Here is an 18504-nt window from a genome sequence, read left to right as displayed (position 1 = left end):
ACTCTTGCATTATAATAAACTGTTGGGAACCTTAACTATTGTGGCAGAAGTAAGTGAACGAACAGATGTTTAAGTTTGGTTTATGGTTGCTTGTTTTACTCCATGTAGATATTTTTTTTTAAAAACGCGTGTATATACAGTACTACTGGAGCGCTGAAAGACTTACATGGAGAGAATGGGCACTTGATTAAGACATTTAGGGGGTTGCCAATACCTGGGGCGTGGAAGAAATCGTGAGAGAAACATTAAGCTAATTATCAGCAACACTACAGGCAACCTTTGGATAGTTTCAACTTTTGAGGTTTTTATTTTGGCAAGGATCAAAACTGGCAGAGTCTCTCAATTTGCATCAGTTTTTTCCCCCTGCGAAGCGCGAAATAAGCGCTCTTCCTGTTGTCGGCATTCCCACCCAATGCCACTCGGTAGATAACAGCTTATTCCTCGCAAACTTTTTTTTTCCCGTCCCTGGTCTGATATTACACTGTAGCCTTCTTAAAGCTTTGGATACGGAGAGTGATGTTTTGTATTTGATTACTTGCGCTTACCTTTTAAAGGGAAGAGAATAACATCACCTCAGTAAATATCCTGTCCTGTTACTTAGAGATGTTACTCGATGCCTCTTCAGCCGTCCTTTGGAGTACTATTCCTAATAAGGAAACTTTCTGGAAATAACAATCGAGCTGAGAAGACTTGGGGGAAACAAAAGTGTTCACTGGATCTTTTAGTTTGCTAACTTCGCGGAACTTGGGGGACACAACCAAGTTGTCGTTACTTTTTTAAAAAAAAATTAGGAAGGGGACAAATCTAATGCCTGCTGTGGATGGAGCTGTAACTGAGAGGAAAGGTGGACTGAGAAGTTTGATGCAGCTGAAGAAACCGAGCATGTTGAAGGGGGGGAATCTCCTTTGGAAAAGGGCGCCGAGGAGTTTGATTGGCACCAGCTGTGTGTGAGCCGCGAGCTGCCAAGTGGCTTTTCTCTTTAATGAGAGACTGAGTTCAAGCGTCCATCGCCTCGCCAAGCACTTTAGCCCTTCAGATTCTACACACACACACATTGAACGGTGCAGTTTAATGGGTAAGCAGGAGAGAGTGAGAGAACGCAGCCCACATGCCTGTGTGGTGTTTTCTATCAGTTTGTGTCAAGATGTGCTGTGTGAAACACTAGCCTCTTGCTCCTGTGCTTTTGTGTGTATGGTTTCTGAGTGAGAGAGTATACATCTGCTGATTCTCGTGGGATCGGTTTACATTGGGTGGGTAAGCATAACTGTTTACTATAAGCAGCCTGCGGTGCAGTATGCCAGTCGCCAATAGAGTCTAGTTCTCTCCAACGAAGTGGTTTTTAATCTGTTAAAGGAGATAGTTTTCGGAGTGTCTTCTTCGTTGGACTTTGCCTCCCTTTGGGTTGCGAGGTGGTGGCAAAGTCTTAACTTTTTGGCAAACGCATATGCCCCCTTTTATGTTATAATGAAATCCATGGTTGTGTCAATTATATAGGATGTCATTGTGTTGAAAATTGATATAAACATTTTCAAACACTTCTTAAATAAGGGCTGAATGGGCACAAGCTTGGATTGTTGGCATTGGATTGCGTGGGGGGAAATATTACTTCTTAAAGGTGTTAACACTAGTGATCTGGGTTGACAACATTACTGAAATCTGTTCAGTCAGATACCAGGAAATGCACGGTGGTTTGGTCATGGCTAATTAATCTTACAAGTGTGTTTATATGTATTCATCTTGCTCATTTTCTCCATTAGCCTTTGTATATCCATGTACTACATATTTTCTTCTCTTAGCTGCAATAATGCTCGTGGTAACTTTTAAAAATTTAAACAGGACTTGTTTTTCAGGGCATGATGGCAAAACACAACAATCAGAGTAGTTCCTGGGTCATTAAAATGATGCAATAGCTTCTGTTCAATATTGTGTACCCTAGTGTTGCCATGACAATGGGCTGAATTTTCGGACCCCATCCCACCCCAAAGTTGGGAACGGAGGCGGGTGGTCCCAACAATACCAGGTGGTGTGTCAGTTTCATGATGCCGTTCTTGGCATTGTCAGTAATCTCTGAAGGGGAAAAGAATCCCGCTCGCCTCTCAATTTGAGGCCAATTAAAGATGTTTAAAAGCTCATTAAGAGCTTGTCAAGGTTTGAAGTTAAAATTTTTAATGGGACACATGGGTTACCCACACCCTCAAATAGATTAGCTGAAGGGAGATAGGTGAAGAGTGGTGAGCCAGTCATGGCTGCCCCGGGGATTCACCCAGCCCCATAAGAGGGTCAGTGGGGCATAGGGGGACTTAGTAAGGAGGATGCCTTTGGTGCTGCACAGGTGGCAGGAAGAGTGGGCATTTAATGCTCAGGCTTTCAATGGGGTTGGCACACCCCTGGCATCATGGGTACAGAAAAGCAGGGAACACGGCTGCCAAGGGCAGTTTTGTGGTCACCTGCCCAGAAGAAAGGCTCCAGTTGGCAATGGGGGCACCACTATCAGATTTTGCGCCCAGTGACAATGTGGGGCAACATTCTCCGCAGGAAGAGCAGAACCCCAGGCACTGGGAGGGAGGGGGGACATGGCAGAGGAAAGAGGGGCATGAAGGCAATGGAAGCCAAACCCTGAACACATGATCTACTGTTAATGACTGAGAACCAGTGCTGCTGGAGACTGCAACTCTCCAGGTGGTGGTAACAGACATCTGTGACCTCATCACTGAAGACTTGGCAGCACTGGTCATCATGCTCTGCCAGTAGCCGTCCAGGCCACTGTGGCCTTGAATGTCTTCACTTCTGGCTCCTTCTGAGGATCAGCTGTGGACTTTTAGTGGCATCTCAAAAATGGCTGCACATCACTGCATCTTGCTGGTCACTGATGCCTTCTTTGCCAGAGCTGGACAGCACATTTATTTCATGACAGACACTGCCTCAGAGATACAAGAGGGTATTGGTTTTATCTCCATCACTGGATTCCCCCAGGTGCAGGACATCATCGATTGCACCCATGCGGCCAGCGAGACACCCAGTGACTTGCGAGTGAGATCCATGAAGGGGAAGGGCTTCCACTCCCTCAACGTTCAACTGATCTGTGACCACAAGAGCTTGCTCCATGTGTGTTCTCTTCCTTGGCAGCTGCCATGACTCCTTCATCCTTTGCCAGTCTTGGCTGCCTCAGATCTTCACTCCATCCCCCAAAGCATGTGGATGGATCCTAAGGGATAAGGGCTATCTCTTGGAGAGATAGATACTGACCCTTCATTGGGAGCCCCAGAGAGGCACAGAGGCGGTACAACCAATGCCACCTTCTCAGAGGGACAACCACTGAGCAGGCCATCTGAAGAAGTGATTCAGCTGCCTGAACTGACCAGTTGGCACCCTCCAGTACCCTCCAACAAGGATCTAGGTCATTGTGGTGATCTGTCGTGCTCTCCATAACATGGCCCTCCAGAGGTGTAGACCTTGAAGATGGTGAAGCCCTGGAAGGAGACAGTTCATCAGGGGAGGAGCAGGTGCAGGAGGGAAAGGAGGCGAAGGGAGATGACGCTGAACAGACAGGTGCCCTGATACATGACTAGTTAGCCTCCTTCTGCCACCTTCCGGGAAGAGGACCACTCTCTGGCTCCCCGGTGACATCTTGCTTCCCTCTGGTGCGGTGGAAGGCTTTGGTACAAACTGCAGATTTCTGTCTCAGGACAGCCAGCAGCCTTGGTGATGGCTGCCGTGAGAGTCTAAATGAGTCCCACGCTTAATCTAACCCGCCTTCGTTCCTGTCCCCACTGGCTGTAACTGGACGGGAAACCCATCTCCCTATCAATTAAGGGCTTCCCCGAAAATGCACCAGGCTCATTTTTTGTGGCAAAAATTGAACCCAATATGTCTTCACAGATGCCTATTACAATTCTATCCAGCGTTGTCTGCAGCGATATGATGGGTGACCTGATGCGCATTGCTGCCAATCACTCCAGCAGTCACAAATTATTTTAGCTTTACAATAAAAAAAAATGAATCAAACTTTTTAAAAAGGGAATTGAACATATATACTTGAAAAGGGAGGCATTGCAGGGCTATGGGAAAAGTGGACTGGATGGGCTGAATACCATGGTGATACAGCAACGTGTTTCCATGTAATTTACATTTTGTATTTCTAACCAGATAGACAAGATTTGCCAGCAGCTTTGCATGACCATTATATCATTTAAGAAAGCTAATTCATCAAAACAATGGCATTTAAAATAAAGGATCTTGCTCAGGAATGGGAGAAGTTTCCAATTCTGGCACACACTGTCCATGTTGAATGCTCTCGGTGTGGTATGACATGTCATTTTATTCTCCAGCAGTACACCTTGACTTAATCTCTGAATAGTACCAGTGTTTTCTCAATTCTGTTGTCCTTATGTCCACTGTGAGAGTCAAAAATGTGTGCCTGATGGTAGCTTGTTTTGTTCTGTAAGCCCATATGTAGTAGAAGCTCAATTGAGACCCTTGCAGAGAGCGCAGGCTTTCATCGCATCTTTCAGACTTTTCTGGAACTTGGGCCCCAAAAGTAAAAAGAATATATGGTAACTTGCTACAATATTTGATGTTGTATAAATTGATGACAGTAAATGGATCATTGTAATGCCATCATTAAAAATCAAGGTTATCATTATTTCATTGGATGCCTATTGGGGGTGAATTGTATTGTGGATAATTCCGCAAGGGTAAAGCTACAAATTGAATTAGGCGAACACGTTTCAGATTATTCCCAATTCCTAATGATTGAGGGCAGAGGTGCTCTAAGAGATGATGGATTGCCTTTAACATCCAGCATTTCTCCCAGTGGAAACTTGTTGTTAAGTATATGAGAATGTGGATCACTCTTGATATGTTTAATTCTCCAGTCTTTGACACACACTGTGCACTTGGGCCAAGATTAGTGTCACTTTTTTTTTTCTTGCCTTCTAAACCGTCATCTAAACTATTAGTTAAAGACCACTATCCATTGCTAGTACTATAGCATGGTCACTCAAATGATAACATTAAAATATCCTATTTGAGCTGTCTACAATTGAATTATCTGATTTTTAAAAACTGATCTAAAATCTTGGTTTTAAATCTGGTGAGGATTTGTTAGGTACTTGAAAAGGACGAAAACCCACAATGCAGCAGTCTTGTTGCTTATGAATGATCTTAAAATCTTGCTTTTGTCTAGTCATTAGGGGTGATTGCTTTATACACTTAACTAAAATTCCTGTTGAATTGCTTCTGCTTCATGCATTCCAACTCCCAGATATGAAATTTTACTGATTTGAACAAAGCAAAGTAAAATGAAAGTAGTAACCTAAATTAAGATGTGCGCTCTATCCAGAAGGGTATTTTGTTAAAAGTAAAGCAGTTTGTTGACGCACTGGGTTGCATGATGAATCTGCACGCTGTCCTTTGAACATCAGCACCCAGCTTGAATCCAGCTCAGATCGTTGTGATTAAAGGCCTTCTGAGGGCTGTAAAGGTCCCATAAAATGGCAATCTGTCCCAACGTGAACTCGGTTACTGGTGGGCATGAGTCCATAAGTCAAATATATTCACATAGGTTGGCACTACATTGGCACTCTCACTGGGAGAGGCTACAGGAATGGCTGAAAATGGCTCACGAATGAAGTAACATTGAAGCAATGCATAGAGTCTAAAAGCTTTTTTGTTTCATTTGAAATATTCTTTGGGAAAAGTTTTCCTACATATTTTTATTTTGGTGTAGGTGCAGTACATGAATGTTCAATAAAGCAAATACAAACATAAACTGCGTAAAGACAGATGTTGTGTATTCAGGATTACTGTGTATTATTTGCATATCCTGCTTTTCAAATGACATCATGCCGTTACCTGAGATGCTTTTGAATATATTGAGGGCACATGTATTGGAGAATTTGCTGTTTTTAGTTTTCCTTTCCTAAGTTTTTCTTTTTCACTTGCAACTGCAGTATTAAGCTAGGGTGGAGCAAATTCAATCTGAACCGTTGCAGTTGTACTCCTATTCATCAGCACCCAAACTCTTATCCATGTCTTCATCATCTTTAACTTCCATTCCTCCTTGGCAGCCTCCTTCCACAAACTGCAACTCATCCAAATCTTCTCTGCCTGTATCCTAACCCATACTAGGCCCTACTTATCTATAAAACCTCTTCTCACGAGCACTCTTTTCTCCCATGCATCTAACTTAAACCCTGATCCAGATCAGTAAGTCCCTGTATGATGTTGCCCCACTTAATTTTGGCAATCTCTTCTAACTTTGTATGTCATCCCATATTTTTATCCCTCCCATCAAGCTTTCTTGTTTCCACTCTCTGGAGCTCCATACATAATCCCTTTTAATTTCTGTGCATTCCCCACCAGATCTATTATCCACGCTTATTATGGGCAGCCACCTATATCTGGTGTTACAATCCGGTGAGGAGGGGGTCACAAGGCCAGTTAAAATGCTGTTTTATGCGAGCTTGAGTCTTTCGTATTTTTAGAATTAGAATTAGAACATTACAGCGCAGTACAGGCCCTTCGGCCCTCGATGTTGCGCCGACCTGTGAAACCATCTGACCTACACTATTCCATTTTCATCCATATGTCTATCCAATGACCACTTAAATGCCCTTAAAGTTGGCAAGTCTACTACTGTTGCAGGCAGGGCATTCCACGCCCCTACTACTCTCTGAGTAAAGAAACTACCTCTGACATCTGTCCTATATCTATCACCCCTCAACTTAAAGCTATGTCCCCTCGTGTTTGTCATCACCATCCGAGGAAAAAGACTCTCACTATCCACCCTATCTAACCCTCTGATTTATCTTATATGTCTCTATTAAGTCACCTCTCCTCCTCCTTCTCTCCAACGAAAACAACCTCAAGTCCCTCAGCCTTTCCTCGTAAGACCTTCCCTCCATACCAGGCAACATCCTAGTAAGTCTCCTCTGCACCCTTTCCATAGCTTCCACATCCTTCCTATAATGCGGTGACCTTACGGTACCTCGGCAGCATCACTATCTTGTGAACCACTGTCCACTCTTTCTCCGCAGGTCTGTGAGGAGGTCTCCACTTCCTCATCACCCCCTGCGTTAAATAGTAGCACTCTGAGACTCCTTCTGCATCGGCTTTGGTTTGGGTAGTCTGTGCTAACTTCTTTAATACTTGTCGGCTTGCTGAGCCTCGACCAAGGAAGACCTATTTAACCCATCTTTTGGTCCTTTAACTTCCCAAAGAAGATTTCAGATAACCAGACAGTAGGGCCATCTGTCTGCAGTGCTAGTTCAGATTCCTCTGACGGAGCTTGTTTGGCCATGGACCGGGTCACTACACAGTCAGGAAAAATGCCGGGGACCTTCTCCTGCAACTGCTCTGTCTCTCTGACCTCTTTCGGTCTCTCAAACCACTTGGGAGGCTACCACCTTCACCCCTGCTAGATCATTACCCAGGAGCAGATTGACCCATCCACTAGTAGACTAGGGACAATCGATGATGTTACCAGTCCCGAAACAAGGTCGCACTGCAGGTTCACCTGGTATAAATGTATGGACATATACTTTTCTCCGTTACCGTTTACTAGCACTCTAGCATTCAAAGCACTCTCGGTGGGTGGGGGGGGGGGGGGGAAGGTCATTGCTTTTCTCAGCAGAAGGAATTTGGTGGCTCCTGTATCCCTAAGTATGACTGTGGGCTTGCTTGCCTCACTTGAGGGGGTATGATGTCAATTTTCCTTGGGAGACACAATCCTGGTAACTCTCAGGGATTTTATTTTTAACTGTTCCCGCACTCACGGATGGATTTACTGGGTCTTACTGCCACATCCTGGTCTGCTGTGCTTTCCATCAGGGCCTCTTTGACTGCACTGGTCTGGTGTGCTCTGATTAATCCTACAGCTTTTCCCTGTAACTTCCAGCAGTCAGTTCGAAGGTGACCTGTCTTGTTACAATGGAAACACATAGGTCGTTCCTGTTCTCAGCAGCATCCTTTTTGGTCTGATGAGGGCCCCTTGTGTGTCCAGCTTTCTCTTCTCGCCCATAGCTGTTCGGGCTCCAATTGATGAATTTTAAAAAAAAATTCCTCCTTTGGCATAGCAGTTTTTTTTGACACTGACAAATGTTGTTAACTATTTCCCACTTTCGCTGAAATCAACTACAAAGAGGTCATTTAAGTACTAGCTAGTTCAAACAATTTAAATGCTGCTGTAATGCAAAGATATTTGTGATCGTGCATTTACCCCATGAGACATTCTGCCTCAGAATTAATTCTAGGAAAGTGACTGAAGCTGTCTGAGGTCTCTGATTTCAGACTGCCTCAAGTAGCTGTTGGCAGTTGATGGAGGCTTTGGGCTGCTTCAATCAGTTAGTTTACTGTCCATCATGTCTAGCAGGCAAATCGTGTTAGCTTGAATGCAGCCGCTCAACGTACCCTCTAATTTTTTTTTTTTTGCAAGTGCGTGGCCCCTTTAAATTTTTTGCGTGGCCGTGCATGTGGTAACTTAAAGAAGCCAACTTGTGTGCGGCCTGCATGGGGACTTTAGGGTTGCTGCTATATGTGGCAGGGACTGTGCCTCTTGAGCGCCATCATCAAAAACCTTCACAAAATCAATCTCTTTGTCCAAGTTTTTGATTCCTAATTCTCCTACATTGGCTCAGGGACCATTTCTCTTTTTTTTTCCCAGTGCAGTGCATTTTGGTGCCATGTTCTATGGGAAAGATGCTATACGAATGCAAGATGTTGTTTTTGTCAAACAACACATGGCTTTACAAGTACAAAGCCTAGTACCACCTGAACACCATTTGGATAATTTACTTTGCCGTAAAGGATTATTATCCCTGCTCTGGGAATCTGATGAAAGTTATGTCTACAAGACATGAGCACTGTCTGGAGGACTTATTCCGATTATGTACATTCATTGAATATGTTAAGTTCAGGATAACATACAGCTTGTAATGTGCTTTAAGGTAGTAACGCATCAAGTGATTGAGAATTAAATAGAGAGCAATAAAACATTGAATTGCAACCCTGATATTTGTATGGATATAGTTTCTTTTTGGTAAACACAAACACTATTTACTGAGACAGTTTGAGGTTAAGTGTACTTAATCATGAATAACATTAAAAGTTTAAACTTTCTGGAATTATTCAAATATTTTGATCTTGTATTCATAAAATAATCAGAGTCTTTCCTTGATGACATTGGCTTGGAAGCATTCCCAGGTACTCATCCTCTTCTTGTAGCATTCCAAACTCTCTATAGTCCATAAATACCGCACCCTTCTGCCTTTTTAAAAAACTCATCTTTAACCAGTTTTCTCTCCTCCCCAGCGGTTTTTTTTTAGTAATTTTCTTTTTTTTTCCTCACCTCCTGTCCTGAAGCATTGAGTCCTTGCTGGTGTACAGTTCCACAGGCGCTAGTCATCTTTGGCACCTCATTCGAATAGCGAGCATTAATGGGTCCTGGCCAATATTTATTCCAGGACCAAATTCACTAAAACAGATTATCTGGCCATTATTGCATTGCTGTTTGTGGGAGCTTGCTGTGAGCAAATTTACTGCTGCATTCGCTACATTACAATAGCGATTACACTGTATGGAACGTGCTTGATTGGCTGTAAAGTGCTTTGGGAATCCTGAGCTTGAGAGGTAAACAATCAATACAATAATTTCATAATCACTTATGTGGCTAGTTACCAGTGAGAGGAGACTTTTATCCCATTTGTCTAAGCTAGATTTCAACCCAGGTACCAGGGGAAAGGTCTGTGTCAAACCCACTGCGCCACCCAATCGCCACAAATAAGGAGAGCTTAAACAGCCCCAGGTGAAGCCTCCAGGTTGGAGTGAGCAAGTATGTGGAGCTGATATTAAATAGCGCTGGTTGATTAATGCCAAACAGGATGTGATCTTACTCAGGACGACCTCCGGGGTGGTGACTGCTGCTCTGTGTTCAAGGGGCATGCTGCCATTCAATTTCGGAGACCACAGAGCATGGTGCCTGCCCAAATAAATGCAGAGAGATTAATAGAGAAAAATGTAACTCTAACATTATTTCCCCCTCCACTCTCCAATAAGCAATGTGGAAAATTGCCCAGGTATGCCCTGTCCACAAAAAATAGGACAAATCCAATCTAGCCAATTATACCCATTCAGTCTACTCTCGGATCAACAGCAATGTGATGGAAGGTGTTGATGGCCTTCTATCAAGCACCACTTACATAACAACCTGTTTACCGCTGCTCAATTTGGGTTGCGCCATGGTCACTTGGCCTCTGGCCTCATTACAGGCCTGGCCCAAACAGGGACAAAAGCGCTGAATTCAAGAGGTGAGGTGAGAGTAACTGCCCTTGACATCAAGGCAGCATTTGTTTGAGTGTAGCATCAAGGAGCTTGAGCAAAATTGAAGTCGATGGGAATCAGCAGGGGGGAAAATGCTCCTCTGATTGGAGTCATACCTAGCACAAAGGAAGATGGTTGTGGTTGTTGGAAGCCAATCCCTTCAACCCCAGGGCATCTTTGCAGGAGTTCCTCAGGGTAGTGTCCCAGGCCCAACCATCTTCAGCTACGTATTCAATGACCTTCCCTCCATCAAAAATGTCAGAATTGGGGATGCTTGCTGATTGCACAGTGTTCCATACCATTCACGACTCCTCAGATACTGAAGCAGTCCGTTCCCACATGCAACAAGGCTTGGACTGATATGTGGCAAGTAACATTTGCACCACATAAGTACCAGGCAATGGCCATCTCCAACAAGAGAGAATCTAACCATCTCCCCTTGAAATTCAATGGCATTACTGAATCCCCTACCAACATCATCCTGGGGGTTACCATTGACCAGAAACTTAACTGGACCAGCCATATAAGTACTGTGGCTACATGAGCAGTCAGAGGTTGGGAGTTCTGTGGCAAGTGACTCCCCAAAGCCTGTCCACCATCTAGAAGGCATAAGTCAGGAGTGTGATAGAATACTGTCCACTTGCCTGGATGGTGTAGTTCCAACACGCAGGAAGCCGAACACCATCCAGAACAAAGCAGCCCACTTGATCGGCATCCCATCCAACACCTTCAACATTCACTCCCTTCACCACTGGTGCACTATGGCTGCAGAGTGTACCATCTACAAGATGCACTACAGCAACTTGCCAAGCCTCCTTCGACAGCTTCTTCCAAACCTATGACCTCTATCACCAAGAAGGACAAGAGCAGCAGATGTATGGAAACGCCGCTTCCTGCAAGCTCCCCTCCAAGACACACACCATCCTGACTTGAAACTATATTTCCATTCCTTCAGTGAAATATGAAACCGTCTCAGAATAAGGGGTCGATCATTTGGGACTGAGATGAGGAGAAATTTCTTCACTCAGAGGGTGATGAATCTTTGAAATTATCTACCCCGGAAGGTTGTGGATGCTCCATTGTTGAGTAAATTCAAGGCCAAGATAGACAGATATTTGGTCTCTGGGAATCGAAGGAGATCAGGAGCGGGTGGGAAAGTGGACTTAAGGCAGAAGATCAGCAATGATTGCATTGAATGGCTTGAGGGTCCGTATGGTCTACTCCTGCTCCGATTTTCTTTTTGTTCTTATCCTGCACTCTTTATTCCTGGGATAAGTACATCACTGGCAAAGTCAGGATTCATTGCCCATTCCTAATTGTTCCTGAGAAGTCACCTTGTGAGTTGCCTTCTTGAACTGCTGCAGTCCATGTGGTGAAGGTGCTCCCAAAATGCTGCTGGGATAGGGAGTTCCAGGATTTTGACTCTGGGTACAGTTTCCTTATTGCACCTGTCCCTTCTGTCCTGGAAACAAGCCAGTTAGTTTGTAACTTTGTTTTTCAAGAATACTTATTTTTGTAGGGCTGTCGTGGTTCTTTGCTGAAATGTAATTATTTGATTTTTTTTTATTTGAGAGATACAGCACTGAAACAGGCCCTTCAGCCCACCGAGTCTGTGCCGACCAACAACCACCCATTTATACTAACCCTACAGTAATCCCATATTCTCTATCACCTCCCTACACTCGGGGCAATTTACAATAGCCAATTTACCTATCACCTGCAAGTCTTTTGGATGTGGGAGGAAACCGGAGCACCCGGTGAAAACCCACGCAGACACAGGGAGAACTTGCAAACTCCGCACAGGCAGTACCCAGAATCGAACCCGGGTCCCTGGAGCTGTGAGGCTGCGGTGCTACCCACTGCGCCACTGTGTAGGAAGGAGTTGCATAACAACCAATTAGAAAGCAGAAAAACACACTTAGTTAAATGCCTTTTCTTCATTGGCTAACAAGTAGGAAGACAATGACATACGCAAGAAATAATATAAAATGCTGCATTGATGAATTTTATGTTCACTGCAAGAATGAAAGTCTAGCATTTATTAGGTGCCTTTTGCGATGTCAGGATGTCCCAACGCACTTTACAGCCATTTAAGTTCTTTTGAAGTGCAGTCACTGTTGTTGAAACCTGGTAGATCACTTTGATAGGAAAAGTTATTCTTTCTCTTTTTTTGTCACCCAGTGTCAACATTAAGCTCTCTCTGGTCAGGGATGCACTGTTTAAGCAGAGAAAATCTTCCTCTTCATTGGCCTTCACTTTGACTCCAAACTTGAGTCCCAGCTCTCCCTGTGCTCTGTCTGAAGGAATTGCCAATTAGTGCTGAGTTTTAGACAATTTATGCTGATTGGGACTGAGAGTGAGGTTGCCATGGAACTTTATAGCATAGCAGGAGGCTGTTTGGTGTGTCATTGCTAGTTTTCTCATCTTAGTTTCACTGGATGTTTGCCAACCACAGATAATTGACTTCCATTCCCACATTCTAAGCTGCATTCAACTCTAGGATCCTATAGTCTTAAACCCAATGTGCTACCAGTCCCCAGCTCACAAATTACCACCTTCACCTCTGCAAGGAATCTTTTTCAGAATAAATCATTTCAATGTCCAGGTTTTTTAAAATTTTCATTTCCTCTCTTACTCTAGCCTCCCAGTTCCTCCTCTGCTTCTCCTAAAGGTAAACATCATTTGAAGATGGTTACCCAATGCCGGAGAGTGGAACTTTCTACCACATGGAATAGTTGAGACGAATAGACTAATTGCGTTTATAGAAGCTAGATAAATACCTGAGGAAGGAGATGAAGTAGGGTTCGGGGAGCGTAAGTAGTGGCATCGAGCAGCTGGGACAAATGTCCTGTTTCTATGCTGTACATTTTATGTAATCTTTCACTGCAAGTGCTGGTGTTCTATGTCAGTGCCCAAACTCTGGCTTGTGGATGGTTTGGCTAAACTTAGACTGCATCATAGGATAAATACCTTTCAACAATAGTCAATCGACTGCAAAACTAACTTGAGTAGTATGTTATCAACTGAGCAGAACAACTAATTGGGAGAGGTGCAGCAGTGGCATTTCATCACTGGTTAAGTTACTCTACAGTCTTAAGTGTTTGTTACGTGTTTACAAATCGGACAATACTGCCTGTTCAATGAAACAAGTAATGACATATTTGGCTAAACATAACCATGTAGATTTTGTGTTTTATTTGGAATATGGGGGAGAGAGCAGGGTGATAAATTAGAGAAAGTATGCGGCCATATATATGCTGCCAGCAATTTGTGAACAATACCATTTATTTAAAAAAAACTAGCATTTTAATAAAATGCTTATCTCTTGCTAGGAGGGCTGTCTGTGAGATGCATGACTAATGAGCCTGAAAGACAACTTTTCTCAACATCCTGTTTGCTAACTTTTTGTTTCAGCCTTTTTTAAAAATTGCTAAGAAAACTAATAACCAGCTAGAAACTCCCATTTTGTTGGCTGGCTCTGCAAATATTGAATTATTGAAATGCCTTAAATTTAAAAAAGCACTCTACTATTTTCTATAAAAGTTTGTATGTTGATTTGTCAGTAAATACATCATCTGACTGTAGAACTCAGATCCTGGTGCTGGTAATTATTTGTTTTCCATTTCTTCCACAATAGTTCTGAAATGTTTTGTTGACGTTATTTTGTATTGTTGTTTTTAGCTTGTAGCAGTTTCTAACACATTTTGGGGTAATTAAGACTTCACCTGCCTGCAGGGAAACTTGACGAATTAAGCTGGCTGATTTCCTTTTGAAGTCAATGGGCACTTGAACTGATCGTGCCAGTTTTTTGCCAGGAGAGTTAATATTCACCCCTTTTTTTATTTTCAGACTAGTATTGCAACTGTGCATTTACTGAACTTGTCTATACTTAGCAATCTGTGGTCTATCAAAATGCTCTCTGTTTGTATGTCTGTAGAGTCTCTAGTTTCTCCTTTGTTGATCTTTGAATCCTTTAGTAGGAAGCCGTGATAATCAATCACAATCCCCTAAAATAATTATTGTGATTAATGATGGTACCCCACTCACCTGTCCATTTAACCTTGTTAATAACACATTGGTCACATAATACGAGTAGACTAAAACAAATTGCAAATACATTCTAGCCATTCCATTTTCCAATCACCTCAACAATTTCAACACCACCCTCACTCCTCATATGCCCATTGCACAAAAAAAAAACACGCCCTGTTGGGCTTTGTTGTTCTTTGTCCACACTCCCATATTATCAAACCGCATCAGGCCTTCGATGCAGGCATCACAAAATTCTTGTCAAGCTTGTCCCCAAAGTGTATGCACCTCATTACCATATTATGCAATATGATGATCTGTAGGATTGGGTGCTCCTAGTGCTGATTAAAGAAAGAGCATTCATTAATATAGCACATTTCATGACATTCCCAAAGCATTTTAGAGCCAAAGAAGTACTTTTGTTTTTGAAGTGTAGTCACTATTGTAATGTAGGAAATGTGGTTGGCAATTTGCACAAGGCAAAGTCCAGCAACAGCAATGTGATAACCAGGTAATCTGTTTAAAGATGTTAGTTGAGGGATAAATATTGGCCTGGTCATTGGCGAGAACTTGATTGCTCTTCTCTGAATTAGTGCCCTGGAATCTTTTATGTTCACCATAGGCCTCAGATGGGGCCTCGGTTTCATAAAATCATTAGAATGAGAGAGTGCAGAAGGTGACTACTTGGCCTATCATGTCTGTGCCGGCCCTTTTGGCAGAGCTATCCAACTAGTCCCAATTCTCTTCTCTTTCCCCATAGCTCTGCAGATTTTTTCCCCCTTCTAGTATTTATCCAATTCCCTTATGAAAGTTACTATTGAATCTGCTTCCACCACCATTACAGGAACTGCATTCCAGATCAAAACACACTGCATTTATGTAAAGAAACAATCCTCATCTTGCCTCTAGTTCTTTTGCAAATCACCTTGCATCAGTGTCCTCTAGTTACTGACCCTTCTGCCTCTGGAAAGAATTTAAGGAGAAAATATCAAAACCTTTCATTATTTTGAACACCTCTATCAAATCTTCTCTTAACCTTCTCTGTTCTAAGGAGAACAACTCCAGCTTCTCCAGTCCATGTAACTAAAGTCCCTCATCCTTGGAACCATTCTCTTCTCCAACCTCTCTAAGACCCTGACATCCTTCCTAAAGGGTGGTGCCCAGAATTGAACACAATACTCCAGCTGAGGCCCAACCAGTGTTTTATAAAGCTTTGGCATGGCTTCCTTGCTTTTATATTTTATCTTTCCAATAATAAAGCCTTCTCAACTAGCCCTGTTATCTTCATAGATTTGTATGCACACACCCCAGGTCTCTCTGTTCCTGTAACCCCTTTGAAATTATACCATTTTAATTTATATCACCTCTCTTAATTCTTCCTATAACATTGTGTCACTTCACATTTTTGCATTAAATGTCATTTGCCATGTGGCTGCCCATTTCATGGTCCATCCTCCTGAAGTCTATTGTCATCCTCCATTGTTCATTGCATTTCCAAGTTTCGTTACATCTGCAAACTTTGAAATTTATACCCTGCATGTACAGGACATCCTTCCTTCTCTGGACCTTCACCAGGACCTCTAGTGTCACATCCAAGAACCCATGTGTCCTCTTCCTCGGTCTCTAAATCATGCTGAAACTTTCTGTTGGGTCAGCCAGCATGCTGCTCACCTTCAGCAGAAGTGGATGCATGTTGCTCATATAGACTGCTCTTCAAAAATTGAGCCTATTCAACATTTGATTGCTCAACCTGCAGTTTTTGCTTTAGTACCTCCAGGCAAGTTCAAATTATGGTAATTAGCAATTAGGACCAACATTGTTTGCTAAATCCAGATTTTTAAACAGGCATGTCTTATTAGCACTGCACTCATTTAGCACCTGCTTTCATCCTTTCACTAAAATAACCCCTAGAGCCTGGCCACATGCTGCGATATTTACACAGAGCAGGCGGGTAGCTAATTGTTTGCAGAAGGTTTTCCAACTAAAAGAAAGCTGCCATTCTATTTCAAGACCAGGTTGAGATTCCCATTAGTCAAATCTTGTTTTAAGTTTGATTCTGAGCAGGTGCCATTTAAGAAAGGAGGGGCGATGCTTCCCCCTCTCAGTTCACCTTGGTACAGAGGCGCAATGATGTCATGACAGCAAGAGCAATAAGATGCCTGAAAGTTTATAAATAAAAGTTTCTTCTACTTGGCAAACCCTCAAAAAAAAAGTCAAACAGAATGACCCACTTAAATAGCTTTAGTCGTAATGCTGTCTGAGACCAGTAGAAATAGAAACCACTGCCCTGTTCTTCATATGCTGCTCTCTGAGAAACTGCCAGATGGAACATTAGTGGCTTGAAAACCCCAAGAATGCACCATTGTGGGTGGACAAACCCAATAATAGGCAACCTGTGACAATTTGCTAATTTTATTAGTTAGAGGCTTATAGTCATGACTGGGAATGTAGGAATTGCGAGACAAGGAAGGACATCTAGTTCGTTTTCTCCCATCCTGGTAGTCACATGATAACAGCAATTACAGACTTAAGCTACTATAAAACTTACAGTTGGGTATGGGCATTGAACCAGATATCTTGCCTGACATTAATCCAATTGAGCCATAGTTCATGCAGAACCACATTCTGGTGAGTCTGTTTCTAAGTTCTGAGGCTGAGTAACACTAGTTTCCAATGAGTTTCCAGTCATACATGGCCAATTGCAATCTTGCGCTCCAGGCTTAGTGAACCAAGTATTGGGAGTTTTTAACCAGGTCAAACAAACCTGAAACTAGCCCCTCAATACACAAATATCATCTGCTTTATTATTGCCTCTCTACATTGCATTACGGTTACATGATTAGAAGATGCAGATGTGTGATGAAGTATTAGGTTCAGCAATGATGTTTTTTCCATTCCCTCTTTCCCCCCCTCATCCCAGTGTGCCAATATTCATTCTGTTGGCTTGTACGTAAAGGACAGGCACGTGGGTTAGGTACATGGAAGTGGCTAGACCTTCACTCAGCTATGAAGCAACACCTTCTGGACAAGAGGGATGAAAAATAAATTATTTTTTAAAATCATAATTCCAATATTGTAACATCAGAATGGCAATGGTATTGCAAGCTTCTGAAATACTCCTTTTCATGAAAAACCTATTGGTGTTGTTAAAATGAAAATAAGGTAATCATAAGCCACTCACAATTTTAGTTACCAAGCCAGTATGACTTTGTAGAGATATTCATCTACGCTGGGGCAAATGTTTCAAAGTACTGTGGTGCCAGCTGCAAAAATAAGCCTTTTAAAAAAATATATTCACTGTCAGGATATGGGTGTCATTGGCAAGGCCAACATTTATTGCCCTTCAGAAGGTGATAGTGGCCGCCTCCTTGAACCACTGCAGTTCTTGTTGTGAAGGTATTCCTACAATGCTGTTGGGCAGATAGTTCCAGGACATGACCAAGCAATGTATGCTGGGGTGGTACTTTGGAAATACAAAGTGATTACTGACAACGCATCCGGCAGATTACGTCATCCGACTGCGCCAATCTGCGCACGTACGCAGATTGGTCCCTACCCTCTGCTCATGCGCTGCGTTCTGCAGTGCCGGGACTGATTGGCGCATGTGCAGATGACATCATCACGTAATGCGGGCAGATGGTGGGGGGGATCCGGGCCGGAGAGGGTCTGGGGTGGGGGGGAGAGGGTCTGGGGAGCAGGTAGAGAGCAGGTGCGGGGAGAGCGCGGCCGAAGACCTTGCTGGTGGCGGGTGCGCTCTCCTCCTTTCCCCCGCCCGCCTGCCTGCTCACTCACCCCTCCGACCGCTCGCTCGCCACCCCCCTCCCTCCCAACGACCGCACTCTCAGCGCCCGCTTGTCACACCCCCAACCGCTCCCTCCCTTCCCCGGCCCGATCGCTCCCTCCCCTCCAGCCATTGTGTGCTGCCATGTGTTCAGGTTGCTATCATGTGATTATTTGAGCAGCGCCATCTTTAATCCTGGCAGCTGCCTGACGTCGCAGACTGTGACACTTTAGCGGCACAGGCTGCATTTGCGCATGTGCCATTGCAGCACCACCTAGTAGTGGCGTTGCCAGCAAACGCAGCCCACAGTGGCGCAGTGGTTAGCACCGCAGCCTCACAGCTTCAGGGACCCGTGTTCGATTCTGGGTACTGCCTGT

At 43.5% G+C, this 18504-nt stretch overlaps 1 protein-coding gene across 5 annotated transcripts in view; it reads left to right on the top strand.

The window, feature by feature from the left end:
• Positions 1-18504, top strand: part of LOC137374374 (rho GTPase-activating protein 6) — a 642504-nt gene that overhangs the window by 435936 nt on the left and 188064 nt on the right. Inside the window, exon 1 of one of the 5 annotated variants that reach the window (XM_068040372.1) lies at positions 500-1075. The exons of the other annotated variants lie outside the window; for them this stretch is intronic. The gene's annotated coding sequence lies outside the window, so the exon portion shown is untranslated. Of the gene's footprint in view, positions 1-499; positions 1076-18504 lie in introns of those variants that run through there. 5 annotated transcript variants of the gene reach the window in all.

This window comes from Heterodontus francisci, chromosome 10, assembly GCF_036365525.1.
Source record: "Heterodontus francisci isolate sHetFra1 chromosome 10, sHetFra1.hap1, whole genome shotgun sequence".
NCBI lineage: Eukaryota > Metazoa > Chordata > Chondrichthyes > Heterodontiformes > Heterodontidae > Heterodontus > Heterodontus francisci.
The sequence above is the reverse complement of the archived record's forward strand: the minus strand, read 5'-3'. Positions and strand labels throughout refer to the sequence as shown.